The following is a 13,750-nucleotide window of genomic DNA, read 5'->3' on the forward strand; positions in this document are numbered from 1 at the left end:
AAACCTTCCGCTGTTTTTGAAGTGGGCTTCCCATTTTCACACCTCCCGCCCCATCCTGCCTTCCATCATCATATACGCTCTGCGTGTTGTGGTTTCTCCCTTTTGCACCGGAGGAAGTGATGGGAGTGGAGGAGGCAGGATGGTATCAGGCTCCCGTTGGACGCTCTGATCCAGAGACCTCTGCTGTCTGTAGGTTTGTGAGTGTCACAAAGAGACACCACGATAGACTGACTTTCAGGAAATGCAAGTGTCTTTTTCTCTCCAGTACTGGTCCCAGAGTGACCTAGGCTGGTCCTATGAGGCTTCTCCACTGCCCACAAGGCAGCGATATCCTCATCTGTAGCGTCAGACCTGGGTTTGGGGGCTATCTGTGCTCCAGCCCCGAAGATAGTAAAAAAAGGTGCTGTCCCAGGTAGGACCAGGGACTCTCTGATGACGGAGAGGGAGGGGGCATGGAAGTCGCACACATCCCATCTCTTCACCTCTCTTTGACCTGAGCGTAGCCACATGACCGGACCTAGCAGCAAGGCTGGCTGAGCAGTACACTAGCTGGGCAGCCACTGTGTAATGTTTTGGAAAGAGAATGGATTTAGGTAGATGATTAACAGTCTCGGTCACAGCCTTTAAAATTATTTTTTCATGGGATTTCTTATGGTGGCTCAGTGGTAACAAATCCAACTAGTATCCATGAGGATACAGGTTCGATCCCTGGCCTCACTCAGTGGGTTAAGGATCTGGTGTTGCTGTGAGCTGTGGTGTAGACGTGGCTCAGATACTGCATTGCTGTGGCTGTGGTGTAGGCTGGCAGCTACAGCTCTGGTTGGACCCCCTAGCCCACGAACCTCCATATGCCGCACATGTGGCCCTAAAAAGTAAGTAAGTAAGTGAATAGATAAATAAATAAATAAAATCATTTTTTAAATAAAAAGGTAATTTTTTTTTTTTTGGGTCTTTATAGGGCCACACCCGCGGCATATGGAAGTTCCCAGGCTAGGGGTTGAATCAGAGCTGTATGCAGCTGCTGGCCTACCCCACAGCCACAGCAATGCGGGATCCAAGCCAAGTCTGCAGCCTACACCACAGCTTACAGCAATGCTGGATCCTTAACTCACTGAATGAGGCCAGGGATTGAACCCACGACCTCATGGATGCTAGTAGGATTTGTTAACTGCTGAGCCACAAAGGGAACTCCTGAAAAGGCAGTCTTCATTATCAGCTCTAAAGGGATGTGGTGGGAGGTGGTAGTGAGATAATCTGTAGTCCACCAGATGGCCTGCGAGCTGAGAGTATGTCTCTGGGGGGTAGGGGGTCAACCTGCAAATGAACATTTACTGCACTCTTCCCACTGGTTGCCTTTTATAGACTTGTATCAGTAATGGTTGTGTTTAATGGTTCACCTCTCAGCACCCAGGTCATGTCTCTATTGGCTCTGGGGAAGGAGACTTAATTCTTGTGTCCCAAGAATTGAGCCCTTAGTCTCCGGGCCAGCCTGGTGGGCCTTCCTACCCTTTGTTACCAGGACAGCTGGGAGTGAGTGGTGACCGGAGCCAACTCTTGGATTACTCTATGGGAGGTTGTCATGTCACAGAGAAGGCCCCCAGAGTCCTAGGATGTCAGGGCCCTTCGGAAGCAGCTGAGAGATGTGCTGTTTTACATAAGAAGAAACCTCATGGGACCCTACAGACTTGCCAAGGTGGCCCAGCCTGTGAGGAGAAGGGCCAGCCTGTGCTGATCCAGGTCCTTGCCCTTCATCAAGCCTCATTTCCACATGCTCTCATTCCTCCTCACAGGCCTGGCCTCTGAGGATTTCCCAGTGATCTGCTCAGGGCCAGCCAGCCCATCAGGACTCACTGAGACCACACCCAGGTCTCCCAGGTCCCAGCCCAACAGAGGCGCACCCACTCCTGGGGACACCTAGACTTACCTCCTGGCTCACCTCCAGTGGAAACCATCCCCAAGCCCATAGCAGCCACGGCAGCAGGCACTACATTCATTTATCCACCTTTCTTGGCCTCATCTGCATTTTATTTAATTCTGGGCTTTGCATGCCCATGGATGGGGGTCCTGTATCCCCCTCTCCCACCTTTGTTTCATGCTCAGTGCCAGAGGCAAAAACTGCTGGGGGTGTGGACTGTCTTCTGAGGCAGGCTGGAACATTCAAGGCCTTGAAAGTGCCCTGCAGCCCTCAATGTCCTTTCCATCCATTTATTCATTTAACGAGCATTTGTTGGTACGTGCTCTGTGTCAGCCTCCATCCTGGAAGATGAGGATGGAATAGTGAGCAGACGGAGGCCTGGCCGGCCCTTGGGGGGCTTTCATCTAGTTCTCACCCTTCCCAGCCACTCAGGGCATCACTAGGCCAACCTGTATTGCTTTACACCTGTCATGTGTTTGCATTGGTAAGATCAGCACGTGTCCAGAGCCCCATTTCAGAGCTGGCTCTCTAGGTTATGTCACTTGCCCAAAGTCACAAGGCCAGCACCTAGGCCCCCTGATTCCCAGCATAAACCTCCTTCTGTTGTATTTTCTTCCCTCTCTCCCCAGATAACCTCGGGGGGAACCTCAGGGACCCCAAATCCCTGCTGAGGTGCTAGACAGAGCTGGGCAAGCCTGTCTTGACCTGAGCAGCCCCAGGGGGCCCCTCCATTCTGGGTCATTCGCGGGTGCCCAGACACAGCCCCACACAGGTTCTGTGCTCCAGCTGAGGTTAGGTAAGCGGCTTGGTGGCAATTTCACTTTCCCTTTAGCATTTCTTTGTTTCCTTCCAAATTCGGCAGACTTAAAATGGGTCCCTGGAGGTGAGGACGGGTGGGAGGGAGGAGGAGGTATGGGTGGGGAGGGCACAAGGGAAGGCCGCGCCTCACCTGTATAGGGTGGGAAGCCGAACCCAGTGTTGGGGTGGAGGCTGCTCTTTTTCCTCCCCCTGGCTCTGCTTCCAGCATTTTGTCAGCCCCTTCCAGCCACCTACACAGCCCAGCATCATCCTCAGCTGTCACCACTGCTCACCTAGAACAATGAAGGCTTGTCTGCCTTTCCTGGAAAGGGGAGGAGGGCGCTGAGGGTGGGGGAACTTGGGGAGGTGGGGCTGGATAATTGTTCTCCAAGATGAGATTTTTGGAGGAGAGAAACTTCATTTGCACAGAGCTTATAAATAAACTTCTAGCCCACAAAACTTCTTGCCAGGCCACATAGCAACCTCTCCCTCACCACAGAAGTCTGAGAAGCCCCATCCAGCTTCTCTAGAAAGCTTTTGCACCGAGCCAACCTGGCCATCACCCCCGTCCCCTCTGCCCCAGCTCCTGTCCTTGTGTGGGACAACTCCTGCCTCTCCGCGCTGCTTTGTGCGTGTGATTCCCACATCTCAGAGGTGCCTGAGGGGAGCCGTTGCCTGGCATAAATTCGGACGGACTCCAGCTTCCTCTGGGATTCCCCACGAATCTGGGATGGGTCAGGTGGGAGACCTTTTTGTGACTTCCAGGTGTGACCAGCTGCTCTTAAAGCTGCAGCTTCTTAGCCAAAAAGATGAGCATTTCATTGCATTTCGGGGGTGGGGGGGAACGACAGAATATTTGAAGTCAGATTTCCCAGGAAGTCCTGTGAGTGGTGTCTGCACTCACAGCGGTATGCTCAGGATGGTTGTGGTGCCTGAGCTGCCAGCAATCCAGGCTGGTTTTATGGATGAGGAAGCAGAGATCCACAGAGGAAAAGCGACTTGCCTAGAGCCATGCTGCTATTTTTTTTTTTTCCCAAATCCAGGATGACCCTCTAATGACTCCCTAAAGTCCTAGCACTTTCTTTACACTCTGCTGCCTACAGACATTTATTTATTGCTCTTAGGCTGCCCCTTCTCCCCATGGTTTTAAACTCCTCTCCTTTTCCAAAGCCCCAAGTTTCATGACATACTAGAAACGCTGACATCCTAGCTGGTCCTAACACCTCAGTTTGTACTTGAGTCCCTGTGCAAGACATTCTGGTCCCTTGGGTGCTTAGGGTTAAGCCTCAGCCTGCAGACACTCATCTCTTTTCTCCTACACCTTCCATGCTCCCAAAAGCCAGGGAGTGGCTTTTGTGGGGTACACCATCTGAAGTCTGCTCTGAGCCTGGTGGATGAATGAATCTGAGTCTTCAGAAAATGACTCCCTAAAGGGCTGGGAGGGAGGCCAGTCTCTCTGTGGCCCAAAGGTGGGGCTCTAGGTCAATTCATCAATGGTCAAATTTCCCAAAGTACCGGTTTGATAGTCTGCAACTCAGCTCGTGGTCTTCCTCATGTCTCCCGTGCTCCAGGTGGCTTTTTGCTTTGCCTCCCCTTTGTCCTATAGCTGCATCATCCAGCAGGAAAATGATGAGAGCCACATACATAATTTTAACTTTTCCAGGAGCCCAAAAAGTTTTTTTTTTAAAGTGGACAAAATTAATTTTAGCAATGCATTTTTATTTCACCTAATATCTCCAGAATATCATTTCAGCGTGTAATTACAATACAAAATTATTTCCAACGCTGGTGTGTGTTTAGAGCACGTCTCAGTTCAGACCAGCCGCCTTTCAAGTGTGCATAGCCACATGCGGCTGGCGGCTGCCATTGTGCACAGCGCTGCCCTGTAGCTCGGTGGAGTTCTGTCTTCCTTTGCCCCTGTAATCCTCCCCTCCCTCTGCCTTTGGATAAATCAGGTTTTCCTTCACGCTCTCTCCCAAGCATCCTAAGAAAGAGTCACCTTCATGCACTGTCCCCTCACTGCCCCTCTGAATTAACCCCTTGCAGTCTGGGCCCTTCTTCTCCTTATCTCCCTCAGAGGTCCCCCATGGCCCCCTGACAACCTTTGATGCATGCTGTCTTTTCAGCCTCTTCTACAGACTTTACCTGGTTGGTCCTCCAGCTCTTCCTTTAACCTCTCCCTTCCAGTTAGCCTTCGAGATGCTGTCCCACTCCACTCACCCTGGAACCTGCCCTTCCTGGGACCTCCCTTCCCCTGGAGAATCACTCCTGGCAGATGTCTTGCTTGGGACCTTCAAATGCTGCTCCCCCCTCCCTTTGCAGCCCCCCAGCCCCGCTCAAGCCTGGTCCTTCTCATATCTGCCACCTCCCACCTCTCTTTTTGGTCTCTCCACTTCTACCACCATCCTCTTGACTACCTCTTTTCCAGCTGCTTAACTCATCTTCCCAAAGTGCAGCTCTGATCACATTTCCCTGTTGAAAACCTGCAGCACCAGAAGTTGTAATAACGGGGGAACATGCTTATGTTATAATGTTGGGTGAAAAAAAGTAGCATACCAAATTGTAGAAACAGTAAGATCCCAGCTTCATGAAAGCAAAAGCAAAGAGTAGAAAGAAAGAGAGAAAGAAAGAAAGAAAGAAAGAAAGAAAGAAAGAAAGAAAGAAAGAAAGAAGGAAGAAAGGAAGAAAGAGGAAGGAAGGAAAGAAGGAAGGGAGGGAGAGAGAGGAGAGGGAGGGAGGAAGAAAGAAACCAGTTTATATTGGTTGTCTTTAGTGGGTAAATTGATTTTTTTTCTGTGATTTTGAAATTTTCTCTAATGAATGCCCATTTTATAAATTGAAAAATTAATATACTTTTTATTTTTGGAAATGCCATTTTGAAGTTTTAATGCTTCCTGACAGGAATGTCCTTCGTGGTCCAGCTGTGACCGCCCCCCCAATCCCTGGCCAGCCCCCCTGGCTGCTCTGTCTCCGTTCAGCATGGACTTCCTTGCATTCCCAGACAGCCTTGCTCCTTTCTCTCTCTACCCCTTTATTCAGGTTGTTTCCGCCCCTGGATGCCCCTCCCCTGTGATGCCTGATCCAGATCCTGCCCACGTGCAAGTTCCATCAACAGTCACTTCTAGCCTTCCGAGGCCCCACTGCCCAGCTGTGACTTCTTTCTCATCTTCAAATCTCTTTGCATTTGACTTATTCTGGCTGGTTTTCTAGGCAATTGAATTCTCATCTCTCCTCTTTAGACAAGAAGTTCTTTCAGCCTTCCATGCTCAGAGGAAAAGCATGGATGTTTTTTCCTCTTTTTAATATAAATTTATCATTTTCCTCTTTTAAGATTCATAGTTTGATAGAAAAGTAGGAAGATATTCAATGGTCTAAAGAAAAAGGTAGGAGTTCCCGTTGTGGCATAGCGGAAATGAATCCGATTAGGAACCATGAGGTTGCTGGTTCGATCCCTGGCCTCACTCAGTGGGTTAAGGATCCGGTGTTACTCTGAGCTGTGGTGTAGGTTGCAGATGCGGCTCGGATCTTCGCTGCTGTGGCTGTGATGTAGGCTGGTGACTATGGCTCTGATTCGACCCCTAGCCTGGGGACCTCCATGTGCCACGGATGTGACCCTAAAAACACACACAAAAAAATAAGAAGAAGAAGAAAAAGAAAAAGGTAAAAAATACTTATAACCCTACCACCTGGAGACATTCTGTCACTGTTAACATACATGTATTTTTAGATTGGGATCGTGCTGAATATGCAACTCTGTATTCTCTTTTTACCCCCCCCCCCACCTTTTATTTTGTAATTTTCCCCATGATGTGGAATCTCCTTCAAATAAAACTTTCTAAAGGGCTTGGCATATTCCAGGGTATTGAAGCACCATCATTTATTTAACTGTCCTCCCGTTGTTCAACATTTAGGCATTCCCTGTTTTAAAATTTTCTAATTACCCTTGGATAGAAAGTCCTATCCAAGCTACGGACTTTCTGATGAGCTACGAGTCCAGATTCCTAGGCGCAGCCTGAATCTGGGTCAAAGAGTCTGAACATTTTTAAGGCTCTTCACACACATTGCCAAAGTGCTTTCCAGAAGGGTTGTACCGTCCCATCCCCGCTGATGGTGTAGAAGGGCCCCTGTTCTGTAGGATGCTTGCCAGCCTTACTGCCATGAAAAAAAAAAAAAAAAACTGTGCCAGTTTCATAGGCAAAATAGTGTCATCATGTTTATTTCTTTGCTTACTAGTGAGTTTCACATTTTTCATGTCAGGTGTTTAGAAGTCATTTGTAGTTTTACTTCTTTGAATAGCTTCTTTATCTGCATGGCCCCTTTTTCTGTTAAAGGTTACTCATTCCTTGTTAGTTTGTAAATCACTTCATATAGGGAGAGGATTATGTCCTCTGCTATATTTGTTGAGAGTTTGCAGAACTTACTTGGGGTGAGCGACTGCAAAGGCTGCAGAATTGGTGTCCTCACAGCTGCTTCTCTACATATGCCTCTTCCTCCCCCCACCACACCTGAAGTCCTGGAGGGCACAGGGGCTCCGTGACCAGGCTCAGGGTGCCCCCTGCCCCCCCCCACAACCCAGTGCCCGAGCACAGTGCTCTGCGTTGGTTGTTCAGCCAGTGTTTGTTGAATGAATTAAGAGGATGTCCTGTTTGGAGTTCCCGTTGTGGCACAATGGAAGTGAATCTGACTAGTATCCATGAGGATGCTGGTTCCACCCCTGGCCTCACTCAGTGGGTTGGGAGTCCCGAGTTGCTGTGACTGTGGTGTAGGCCAGCAGCTGTAGCTCCAATTTAACCCCTAGCCTGGGAACCTCCATATGCCACGGGTGTGGCCCTAAAAAAAAAAAAAAAAAGGATGTCCTGTTTAAGTAACTACGGTTATATGAAAGCGGTTTTTTCTCTCTGGCTGCATATACAAGGTCTTGGGTCTTCCTAGGAATAACTAACCAAAGATGACAAAAATAAAGTGTACAGTGTGGCCATGTCTAACTAAAGGCACAGCTCTTCAAGTTACAAAATAAACTACCTCACTTGTTTGTCACAGTCTGCTTTAAAATTTAAGGGAATCAAACTCACAATGAGATTTGACCTCACTCCCACAAGGATGGCTATTAAAAAAAAAAGGACAGACAAAACAAGTATTGGGAGGATGTAGAAAATCATTGCTGGCTGGGATGTAAAATGATGCAGCCACTTTGGAAAACAGTTGTGCATAGAGTTACCATGGGACCCGCTGTCTTAGTCCATCCAGGCTGCTGTATGAAAATCCCATAGCATGGGCTATATGACACTTATTTCTCACAGTTCTGGAGGCTGAGAAGTCCAGGTTCAAGTTGTCAGCAGATGTGGGTCGGGTGAGAGCCCACTTCTTGGTTCATAGATGGTCATTTTCTCACCGTGTCCTTACAAGTTGGAGGGAGATTAGAAAATTCAATGAGATCTCTTTTGCAAAGGCACTAATCCCACTCCTGAATGCTCCACTCTCATGACCTCATCGCCTCCCCAAAGCCATCTAATGCCGTCACCATGGGAGTTAGGATTGTAGCAAATGCCTTTGGGGACGGGGACACAGACCCTCAGTCCACAACATCTAGTGGTTCCACTGCCAGGTATATACCCAAGAGAATTAAAAACATAAGTCTCTGCAAGTAACTGTACATGAATATTCATGACAACAGTATTCATAATAGTCAAAGAGTAGACACAGCCTAGTTGTCCTCAACTGATGAATGAATAAACACACTGTGGTGTATCTGTACTGGGGACTATTATTTGGCCATAAAAAGGAATGAAGTACTGACACCTGCTATGGCAGAGATGAATCTTGCAAGTATTATGCTCAGTGAAAATAGCTAGACGCAGAAGGCTGTTACATGACACCATTTCTATGAAATGTCTAGAAGGGGCAAGTCCATCAAAAAAGCAGGTAAATTACTGGTTGACAGGAGCTGAAGGTGAGGGTGGAGGTGGGAAGTAAGACATGATGAATGGGTGTGGGATTTCTTTGGCGGATGTTCTGGGATTAGATATGGTGAAGGTTGCATAACCTTAAGAATACATTACAAGCTACTAAATTGTATACTCTAGAAGGAAGAATTTGATGGTACAAGATGTATATCTCAATGAAAAAAGTAAGTCGTGTCCGGAAGCTGCACTGGGGTAAGGCTTGGCCTCAGGAGACAGGGCCAAGTTCCTTGGAGCGAGCTGGGGGGGAGGTGGCGGCTGGGAGGAGGTCCCTAATCAGCAGTAGTTTATGTGTCAGGATCTATGAAGGCCTGGGGCACCCAGGATGAGGGTGAGAGAAAGTTGAGTGTTTCTTTATTAAATAGAATAAAGCAAAAGTGGACTTAAATTAAGTTGGGATAAATAACAGCCGAGTACAGTAGAGTGAGATGGGCTCTGAACTCGGAATGAGAATCTGATTGAGTTCTGCCACCACCTCGCAGTGTAACTGCCTGAGGGGCTCCTGCCTTGAGCCTTAGCTCCCTCGGCAGCAGGAGGGGGTGACACCCCCCAGCTTGCTTTGCTTAGGAGGTGATGAAATATTGCCTGGGAGTGTGTTTTGAAGGCTGTTAAGTGGCTGCTCCCAGTAGACACCTGTCTTTTTTTGCCTGTTTTTAGTCTCTTTTGTCTTTCCAAAACAGATTAAGCAGATGTTAACAAATTACTGATTTGTTTTTAGTAATAGTAAAATTGTATTAAAGAAACATCATACTTTTAGAATCATTTTGGAGAATGGTGTTTTTGAGTCAGTGAGTAGCCCCTGTGGTTGGGGTAGGTGAAGAGAAGGACGATGTGGCCCAGGATGAGACTTGTAAAGTCTTTTTTTTTTTTTTTTAGGGCTGCCCCTGCAGCACCTGGAAGTTCCCAGGCTAGGGGTCTAATCAGAGCTGCAGCTGCCGGCCACAGCCACAGCAACGCAGCATCCCAGCTGTGCCTGTGCCCTACACCGGAGCTCACAGCAACAATGGATCCTTAACCCACTGAGCGAAGCCAGGGATTGAACCTGACACCTCATGGTTCCTAGTTGGATTCATTTCCCCTGCGCCATGACAGGAACTCCGAAACTTATAAAGTCTTAATGCCAGCTTTATTCTACTGGTAATAGGGAGTCGTGGTGGGAGTTTCCATTGTGGCTCAGAAGGTTAAGGACCCAATGTTGCCTCTGTGAGAATGTGGGTTTGATCCCTGGCCTTGCTCAGTGGGTAAAGAATCCAGAGTTGCCACAAGCTGCAGCATGGGTCGCAGCCACGGTGTAGGTCGCAGCTGCAGCTCTGATTCCACCCCTATCCTGGGAACTTCTGCATGCCACAGGTGCAGCCCAGAAAAAGAAAACAAAGGGAGTCATGGCGGCCTTTTACGCAGGAAAGTGTCATGAAGTAAGGAAATGTGAGGATCTCTGGCATAGAGGACAGTTGTGCAGAGGGTTTCATTGCAGGAGAGACTGATCCTAGCTAGAATGGGGAAGAAGGAGTGCCCTCTGGGTAGGACCCTCGTAGGAAGGAAGTGAGCTGAGAGCCTGGTCTTATTTGTCCAGAGCCATTGAGATGGACCCACTGCCTCCATGAAAAAGGACCTCCTCACAAAAGCCCCCGGGCAGAGATAATGTGGCTTTGATCATCAAAAAAGCATACAGCAGTTTTTAGTCTTTGCAAAGGAAAAAAAAAATTTTTTTTTTTTTGGTCTTTTTGCCATTTCTTGGGCCACTACCACAGCATATGGAGGTTCCCAGGCTAGGGGTCGAATCGGAGCTGTAGCTGCTGGCCTACACCACAGCCACAGCAACGCGGGATCTGAGCTGCATCTGCAACCTACACCACAGCTCACGGCAATGCCAGATCGTTAACCTGCTGAGCAAGGGCAGGGATCGAACCCACAACCTTGTGGTTCCTAGTCAGATTCGTTAACCATTGCGCCACGACGGGAACTCCTTATTTTATTTATTTATTTATTCTTTTTGCAGCCACACTGGCAGCATATGAAGTTCCCAGGCTAGGAGTCAAATCAGAGAGCAGCTGCCGGCCTACGCCACAGCTATAGCAACACTGGATCCTAGGCACATCTGTGACCTACACCACAGCTTGCAGCAATGCTGGATCCTTAACCCACTGAGCGAGGGCAGGGATTGAACCCCCATCTTCACAGACACTATGTTGGGTTCTTAACCTGATGAGCCACAACAGGAACTCCAGGAAAATTTTTAAAAAGGCATTGCTATCATGAAAAAAGCTAAAATATGTAATATTTTTAAAAAGGCATTTAGCACCTAATTGAGCATGGTACAGTATACAAGGAACCCTGCCGATATGCCTTCTGAGTATATAATTTAAGAGAAGCCTTCTTTGACTTATTTTATTTTCTATCGTAATGGAATTCCACCAAGGTCCCCCCCCATCCAAGTACCCCATCAGCACCGTGTAGGACAAGTGAAATCTGGGGCAGCCAGAAGGAACCCTTGTCAGGTTTGGCAGCTCCTCTTGTTTGGGACTCATTTGGTTACTAGTTTTGTGTGTTTGTAAATAGAAGGACTAGGACAGAAGGGGTTCTGCCTGTTTTTAGGGCTGCGGTCCCAGGTCACACCTGCAGAGTACAAGGAGCTGGTCCCTAGCCGCTGTGAGGTGGACTAGCCCCTGTGGCCAGGTTGGTGGATTTAGAGAATCAGATCCCAGCTTTGGCTTGCACTTAAGTAATTTCAGACCCTGATGTGAAGAGAAAGCCCTGGGGTCCGTCTGTTCAGGAGCCACAGAGAGTGGGATGGAGTGGGAGCTGGGTCACCCTTGGTGTGCGTGGAGGCTCAGCCAAGGGGAAGGGGGTTGTCAGAGCTGAGAGAGAGCAGGTTTGAAAAGGCTCGCTGGTAGGGTTTCTGGGAAAAATAGGTTGCCCAGTTAAACTTGAATTTCAGGTAAACAACAAAATTTTTTAGAATAAGTATGTTCCCAATATTGTACAGGGCATACTTATACTAAAGAAATTATTTTGGGGGGCCATACCCATGGCATGCAGAAGTTCCCAAGCCCAGGGATCGAACCTGTGCCATAGCAGTGACCCGAGCCACAGCAGTAACAGTGCTGGATGGATCCTTAACTGCTAGGCCACCAGGGAACTCTTAAGAAATTATTTGTTGTTTATCTGAAATTCACACCGAGTCGAACATCTTGCCTTCTTTTTCCCCCATCATCGAATCCGGCTTCCCTGGGGGAATTCTGATTCCCTCTCCTGCCACCACCACCACCAGACACATCCTGTGAACCCCCTTCATATTGATTTCAAATTCATATTGCAAGGGAGTCTTACCTAGTTCATTTCCTTCTGTTCCAAACCCGTTCATTCCTCATTCCTCTTTGCCTTGAGCCTCCCCTGGGACTGGCAAATAGCCAGCCTATGGCAAGGGACCCATGGAGCCCCCTGAAACCTCAGAGGAGAGGCAGCGAGGATGGCAGTGCCCAAGGCAAGCTCCTGGGAGTCCTTTCAGCCTTCACCACAGAGACACTGCACACACCGAGCACCGTAACCTCCCTTGTGGCCAAATCAAATCCGCAGCCTGCTGAAGGCAGAGGTTGGGTTTCGGAGGAGGTTTAGAGATGCCGACAGAGCTGTAAACATGCACAGGCATCTCCTCTGAGTTTCCACTTGGAGACCACGATTCCAAACATTCTCCTCTCGTAGGGGTTTCTCCTGGTGTGGTCCTGGGACCTCCTGGACCCAAACCATCTGCAGGGCTGGTTTTAAAAGCTGCTGCTGAGGCCACTGCCAGGGCCAAAGTTTGCTGTAGTTTCAGGTGTTCATGTTACTCCACCTGGTGAAATGTAGGTAGCCCTTCACATACACGCATGTGGGTGCGCGCGCGCGCACACACACACACACACACACACACACACACACACACGTTCCATGTCGTTGGCTCTGTCCCATGAGATCAGCACAGGGAAAACCAACAAACCCTTAATGAGACCTTGTGTACCTGTTGTTGTGAATGATACCTGGGATTTACTAATGAAGTATTTTACACACAGACATATGAAGAGGCTCAAGCGTTGATGACTTTTTAGTGGAGAGAGGAGCTGGTCAGCATTTGGACCCTTGTCCCTAAAATGTGAGATCATTTACAAGCTACACCCTCCTTTCTGGAAGGCTGTAAGCAGGATTCCATCAGTTTTACTGAGGCTCCTCTCCATTCATAACAGCAGTGTCTGCCCTGGGGCCTCAGCATCTATTAAGACCGGGTGTACAAATTCCTGTTTTGGTGGTAGGTAGCCTGTGTGTCTGTGTACGTGGTTGATGTGTTGATCTCTTACTTTTTCACTCTCAGGTCGAACTAGTTGAAACCCCCCTCCCAACGGGCCCTTGCCCAAGACCCCCATCTCAAACCCAGCCCCCTCTTCCTGCTCACTCCACTTTGGGTTCAGTGGATGGGAGAGGGGGAGGCTGACATACTAAGCTTAGCAAAGCCATTTGGACCCTCTTGGGTTACGGCGCATCATTTTACTTGGATTTGCACCGTCTGTTGCTATTGGCCTTGTGGCCACAGGAGGAGTCCGATTACAGCAGGAGAGGCTAGGAGGCTTAGGACACAGATACAACAGCGGCCCGTTGCTAATTGCCTTGGAGGTCACGTCTCAAAATAGACTCTGGTCCCTCTTTCTGGCCTCCGAGAGAGGAAAGGCTGTCCTTTCCCTGTCCAGCTGGCTCCCCATATTCTCTACTAGACCCTCCTGGATCTTATTCCTGTTCTTTTTATTACACTAGAATTTACATACAGTAGAATCAAAGTTCCCGTGGCGCAGCAGAAACAAATCCAACTAGGAACCATGAGATTGCAGGTTCGATCCCTAGCCTTCCTCTGTGGGTTAAGGAATCAGCATTGCCGTGAGCTATGGTGTAGGTCAAAGACGAGGCTCAGATCCCATGTTGCTGTGGCTGTGGCATAGGCCGGCAGCTGTAGCTCCGATTCGACCCCTAGCCTGGGAACCTCCATATGCCACAGGAACAGCCCTAAAAAGCAAAAAAAAAAAAAAGGTATATACATATGTATATATATACA

The 13,750-nt window shown here is 48.5% G+C and overlaps 1 protein-coding gene and 1 long non-coding RNA gene across 3 annotated transcripts in view; one reads left to right on the top strand and one right to left on the bottom strand.

Moving 5' to 3' along the window:
• ADCY5 (adenylate cyclase 5) overlaps window positions 1-13,750 on the top strand; it is a 162,547-nt gene that overhangs the window by 72,452 nt on the left and 76,345 nt on the right. The gene's annotated exons all lie outside the window — the stretch shown is intronic.
• LOC146397700 (uncharacterized) lies at window positions 390-5,382 on the bottom strand. The gene is made up of 2 exons (XR_014824671.1): window positions 1,036-5,382; window positions 390-767 (listed from the first exon to the last, which is right to left on the bottom strand). It is a non-coding gene; the product is annotated as an uncharacterized LOC146397700 (long non-coding RNA).

This window comes from Sus scrofa, chromosome 13, assembly GCF_054392235.1.
Source record: "Sus scrofa isolate SSC_HxYL_T2T_F1_AM1 chromosome 13, Sscrofa_HxYL_maternal_Yorkshire_Landrace_v2.0, whole genome shotgun sequence".
Lineage (NCBI taxonomy): Eukaryota > Metazoa > Chordata > Mammalia > Artiodactyla > Suidae > Sus > Sus scrofa.